Below are 6,531 nucleotides of genomic sequence, written 5' to 3' on the forward strand. Positions count from 1 at the left end.
GAAAACGACGGTAAAAATTTACGAGACCTAGAAAACTGCGGACTTGTTTTTTGTGGATGGAACTGGAATGGCTCTGATTGCTTCTAACTTTTCAGGATCCGGCTGAATGCCTTCAGAAGAAATAATATGTCCCAAAAACCTCACCTTTGACCTACCGAATTCAGACTTTTCCAAATGGTTCAAATGGCTCTGAGCACTATGGGACTCAACTACTGAGGTCATTAGTCCCCTAGAACTTAGAACTAGTTAAACCTAACTAACCTAAGGACATCACAAACATCCATGCCCGAGGCAGGATTCGAACCTGCGACTGTAGCGGTCTTGCGGTTCCAGACTGCAGTCAGACTTTTCCAAGTTAACTGTAATTCCAGATTATGCAAAAATATGTAACACGCTGTTGAGAATGCGATTGTGTTGTTCCCATGAGGCTTCTGCTATCAGAATATTGTCCACTATTAAGGTGATGTGACGTTTTAAGAACTCAGGTAATATGAATTTAGCCCGCGAATGAATGCTGCCGAAGAAATGTTCAAACCAAAAGGAAGTTTCCGAAACTGATAACAAACGCCGAAACAAAGGAAAGCTGTGTATTTTCTACATTCTGGATGAAGTTCGATCTGATAAAAGCTGGATCTGAGATCAATGGAAGACAACACTTTTACACCATTAAAATTTTGAAGAAGTTCTTCCAACGTTTGCGGCCTGTCTGTTTCAGGAATAATGATAGTATTGGTTTGTCTCGAATCTAAGACAAGCTTGATCGATCCATTTTTCTTCTCAACAACATGTAATGGATTGTTGTATGAGCTTACTGCAGGCTCAATAATGCCCTCGTCAAGCATAGATTGTATTTCTGTTCTAACACGGTCCCTATAATGTACCGGAATTACGTATGGTCTAACACAAAATTTAGTATGCTCACGAACACGAAATTGGTATTTAAATCCCTTGATTCTTCCTGTTTTGTGAGTAAAAACTGTGGAATGAGCTTGTAAAATCTCAAAAAGGTCCTGCCTATCAGTGTCATTACAATTCTCAATTGTTTGAATTTTATTCTGAATTAACTCATTAGTTTCAAATATGCCGTCGATATCATCCCTGTCAGTACTTGCAGAGTGATTGGTAGTGTCTAGTTCCGTAGAAAATTCCGAACTGTTGTCTAACAGAAGGTAAAGCCGATTAATTTCCTCGTCATGGTTTGAGAGCCAATCTTCAAATTTCAAAGCTATTGACCTACCTTCTTTCTCTAAACTTATTTCAGCATCGTGAAAGTTTAAGATTACTTTGTATTCATTCAAAAAGTCTACTCCCAATATAATTTCCGTCGACAATAATGGAACAATAAGAAAGTTCATAGAGAAGCTGTGGCTTTGACATAAGAATTCTAAGTTGGTTTGTTGGCGTACATCTACACTTTGCCCAAAGATTGCACCTTGTAATTTAATCTTACGTAACGGAAGTGTGGGACAATCGTTCGATTTGTTGCATTTGCTAAAAGCTGTTTCACTAATTACTGACTGGGACTGCCAGAGTCAAGTACTGCCGTAAATTTTACGTCATTTACAGTAATGTCGTGCTCCTGGAGTAAGATGTCCCTAATGTCTTCCATTTTTACGTAATTACTAGCTACGGCAGCTGCGTCGTCAGTTTCATAAGTTCGTTTTGTGGCTGCCAGTGGTATGAGTCATTGCCTATTGTGTCTTTGTTGGCGCGCGTCGTTATTGGGATTTGGAGACCTAACTTCTACACTCCTGGAAATTGAAATAAGAACACCGTGAATTCATTGTCCCAGGAAGGGGAAACTTTATTGACACATTCCTGGGGTCAGATACATCACATGATCACACTGACAGAACCACAGGCACATAGACACAGGCAACAGAGCATGCACAATGTCGGCACTAGTACAGTGTATATCCACCTTTCGCAGCAATGCAGGCTGCTATTCTCCCATGGAGACGATCGTAGAGATGCTGGATGTAGTCCTGTGGAACGGCTTGCCATGCCATTTCCACCTGGCGCCTCAGTTGGACCAGCGTTCGTGCTGGATGTGCAGACCGCGTGAGACGACGCTTCATCCAGTCCCAAACATGCTCAATGGGGGACAGATCCGGAGATCTTGCTGGCCAGGGTAGTTGACTTACACCTTCTAGAGCACGTTGGGTGGCACGGGATACATGCGGACGTGCATTGTCCTGTTGGAACAGCAAGTTCCCTTGCCGGTCTAGGAATGGTAGAACGATGGGTTCGATGACGGTTTGGATGTACCGTACACTATTCAGTGTCCCCTCGACGATCACCAGTGGTGTACGGCCAGTGTAGGAGATCGCTCCCCACACCATGATGCCGGGTGTTGGCCCTGTGTGCCTCGGTCGTATGCAGTCCTGATTGTGGCGCTCACCTGCACGGCGCCAAACACGCATACGACCATCATTGGCACCAAGGCAGAAGCGACTCTCATCGCTGAAGACGACACGTCTCCATTCGTCCCTCCATTCACGCCTGTCGCGACACCACTGGAGGCGGGCTGCACGATGTTGGGGCGTGAGCGGAAGACGGCCTAACGGTGTGCGGGATCGTAGCCCAGCTTCATGGAGACGGTTGCGAATGGTCCTCGCCGATACCCCAGGAGCAACAGTGTCCCTAATTTGCTGGGAAGTGGCGGTGCGGTCCCCTACGGCACTGCGTAGGATCCTACGGTCTTGGCGTGCATCCGTGCGTCGCTGCGGTCCGGTCCCAGGTCGACGGGCACGTGCACCTTCCGCCGACCACTGGCGACAACATCGATGTACTGTGGAGACCTCACGCCCCACGTGTTGAGCAATTCGGCGGTACGTCCACCCGGCCTCCCGCATGCCCACTATACGCCCTCGCTCAAAGTCCGTCAACTGCACATACGGTTCACGTCCACGCTGTCGCGGCATGCTACCAGTGTTAAAGACTGCGATGGAGCTCCGTATGCCACGGCAAACTGGCTGACACTGACGGCGGCGGTGCACAAATGCTGCGCAGCTAGCGCCATTCGACGGCCAACACCGCGGTTCCTGGTGTGTTCGCTGTGCAGTGCGTGTGATCATTGCTTGTACAGCCCTCTCGCAGTGTCCGGAGCAAGTATGGTGGGTCTGACACACCGGTGTCAATGTGTTCTTTTTTCCATTTCCAGGAGTGTATAAATTCACCTTGTCGAGAGGGCCCTGCTCTGTTTGAATCCCACCAGTTCTGATGCAATTCAGGTCTGTCGTTACGATCATATCGTCTGTCGTTATGTCAGTAGATTCCATAGTTTCTTTCTTGTCGGTCACGTGGTGGAGAATTTCTCCCTGAATCGTAACTGCGCGCTAGACCGTTGCGTCTAAAGTTATTCTGTCTCCCTTGATAATAATTATTTTGGTTCCCAAATTGTCTGTTTCTCTGATTGACTCTGTGGTAGTTACTACCACGGAGAGGTGATCTTTCCCTGTAATTATTACTACTCTGCCAACAGTTGTCATACGGGTGGTGTCTGTTTTGGTCACGATTTGTGTTGTGAGAATAGCCTTGTCGTGTCCAGTTATTATTTCTTTCATCCTGGAATTGCGACAGATGTGACCTGTAATTGTTGTGTTCCTGTTCTCGCGTTCCGCGATTGTCAGTGTCAATTTCTAATTCTTGTAAAAGTCCCTGAAAAGCTTCAATGTCGTCTTTGCAACGTCCTGCTAAAATAATATGTCGTAGATGTTCAGGTAATTTGATTAAGCAAATGCGGATGAGTTCTGAGGGGCTGTAAGAGTTTGACAGGTACTGATTCATGTGCAAATGTCTTCAAAATATTTCACAAGACTGGAAAATTCAGATTGTTCGAAATGTTTCATCATTACGATGCTATGTTTTATTCGGTCTTGTGTAGCTTGAGACCAATATGCTGAGAGGAAGGCATGATAAAATTCTCCTTCACTGTGACAATCGTGAATGACCGATCGCAGTTTTACAGCTGGTTCATTCTCTAAATAGCCACACATAAATTCTAACCTGTGCTCTAATGACCAGTTGGGAGGAAAACAACGAGAGAATTGATGGAGCCACGTTTGTGGATGAATGTCGTTGCCAGAATTCTTAAATGTTCTAAATTTACGTGTAGTAAATAACAGCTTATAGTCAAAATCATCATGTCGGCGAGTCGCATATCGGTCATTGTTACGTCGTTTCGGCGGTTCCATTTCAAAATTCGGTGCACCTTGCCAATTTCTTTCATAATTTCCGAAATGTCCTGTGTTATTATTTTGTGGTTGTTCCGTATTTCTATGTCCCTCTTCCCGTACTGGAGCGCGAGTGTCCTCTGAAATATGTAATTCTTGTATTACTTGTGCCAACTGATCTTGCACTTCCCGGATTTCTCTTTTGTACTGTGTATTGATTTGATTTTGATTTTGTTTGAATTTCCTAATTTGTTCATACTCTTCAGTGTCCGTGAAGGCTACAGGTCTTGTGTCATTCAGATCATCATCTACATTTGTAGATAAGTTAGTGAACTGATCTGAAAGTTCGGCTACTTTATCCGATAGTGAAATTATTTCCTCTGTGTGTTTTTCTGAACCAAGTTTCAGAGTGTCCATTTGTGTTGAAATCGTATCTACTGTGTCCTTTAGGTTTTCCTGAGTTTTTGCAAGTTGCGTAACCGAATTGGTAGATGCAACTGAGCCAATTTTAGCCCACAAGGTCTCATGATTTTCATGAACAATGGTTTGCAGTTCTTTTATGGCTGCTTCGTGATTCTGTAATGCATTTTCATGACGCGAAAAAATAGGTTGGAAATGCTCACAAATTTGTGTTTTTACGTCATTACAGACTTTTTGACATTTCGATTCAATGTTATATAACTCAGTAGTTAAATCTTCACGTGTTTGTTCAAGTGTGGTGTCTAACTTCCGAAGATTTTGTTCCATTGTGTCTAACTGTTGCTGTGTTTGTCTCTGGTGTTGTTCCATTGTGTCTAACTTTTGAAGAATTTGTTCCATTGTGTCTAATTTTTGAAGCTTTTGCTGTGTTTGTCCCATTTGTTGTATTAATTGTAATAACAATGCACTGGTGTCTGAAACATGTTCCTCAGTGATTTTCGGCAGTGAATTTGCACCGGCAACATTCACATTTTGACAAGCAGAAAATGTGTCTTGACTTATTTGAGAAAACGGTGAGGACGCAAAACCTGAATCTACAGTATTTGCAAGATTGTGTCCTGTCATTTAGGATTCCTGAGGCGAGCTGTTGCCGACCGATCGATCGATAATGCTTGTTTCACTGCCTACACCATTATTTGACCTCCAACTGCGCAACGCTACGCGCTGTTCACATCCAGCTGCCCAACACTACACTGGCAGACAACAATGCAAACTAGCCACAGACTGCACACAGCACAGCCAGTGATTTTCATACAGAGCGCTACATAACGTTGCCAATAAGAAAACATAAACAGCCTACTTACAAAGTGTAAGAGCGGATGACACTTTAACGTCAGAGTTTCTGGAGGAATTTTATGACTGCAGATGTTTGTGGAACAAGTCGTGCGAGAAGTAGTGCAACAGATCTCCAAGAAATGAAGCATTTGTTTCATTTTTTTAACGAATGGTTTCAGGAAGCATGTAGAGAGAGTAAAAGTACATATTTTATTAATAAAAGTCCGTTGACCTTATACAGACTGGTTAGAACTTAGATTTCAGAAGTAAAACCTAAAAACCGAAGTATAGACACTCAATGGACGCTTATTCGTAAAATAAACTTGCTTCATTGTTATAGGTGTTACAGAAGTCCATCCTATGTCCAAGCCTTCTGCTAGGAAGAGCGAAGTGTGGAATTTTTTTTACAGCTCTAGCAGTTTCTAAATGCTTCTTTCATTTATTTATTTTGCTTTACCGTGACGTATTTCCTTAGACAACGACAAATCACGTTGCAGGTTTCAGAAACCGTTTTAGATAATAATTGTGGAGGTACAACAACACTGGAATTTGAGGTCCTGTTAACCTCTGCCAGTGCCTTGAAACCGCAATGTAGCCCCTCCTCACAGTTTACAGCCTCTCTTATGACACTACTTTTTTTTTTTTTTGTTAAGAATGGTTTGATGGTGTTCAGCAGCCCCTAATTCATGTTTCATCCGTTCTACATCTACATGGACACACTGCAAATCACATTTAAGTGCCTGGCAGAGGATTCATCGAACCATCTTCACAATTTTCTAATATTCCAATCTCGTATAGCGCGCGGAAAGAACGAACACCTATATCTTCCGGTACGAGCTCTGATTTCCCTTATTTTATCATGGTGATCGTTTCTCCTTACGTAGGTCGGCGTTAACAAAATATTTTCGCGTTCGAAAGAGAAAGTTGGTGATCGGAATTTCGTGAGAAAATTCCTCCGCAACGAAAAACGCCTTTGTTTTAATGATGTACATCCCAAATCTTGTATCATTTCAGTGACACTCTCTCCATTATTTCGCGATAATACAAAACGTGCAGCCCTTCTTTGAACTTTTTTGATGTACTCCGTCAATCCTATCTGGTA

The sequence above is a fragment of the Schistocerca nitens genome, chromosome 1, assembly GCF_023898315.1.
Source record: "Schistocerca nitens isolate TAMUIC-IGC-003100 chromosome 1, iqSchNite1.1, whole genome shotgun sequence".
NCBI classification, from domain to species: domain Eukaryota; kingdom Metazoa; phylum Arthropoda; class Insecta; order Orthoptera; family Acrididae; genus Schistocerca; species Schistocerca nitens.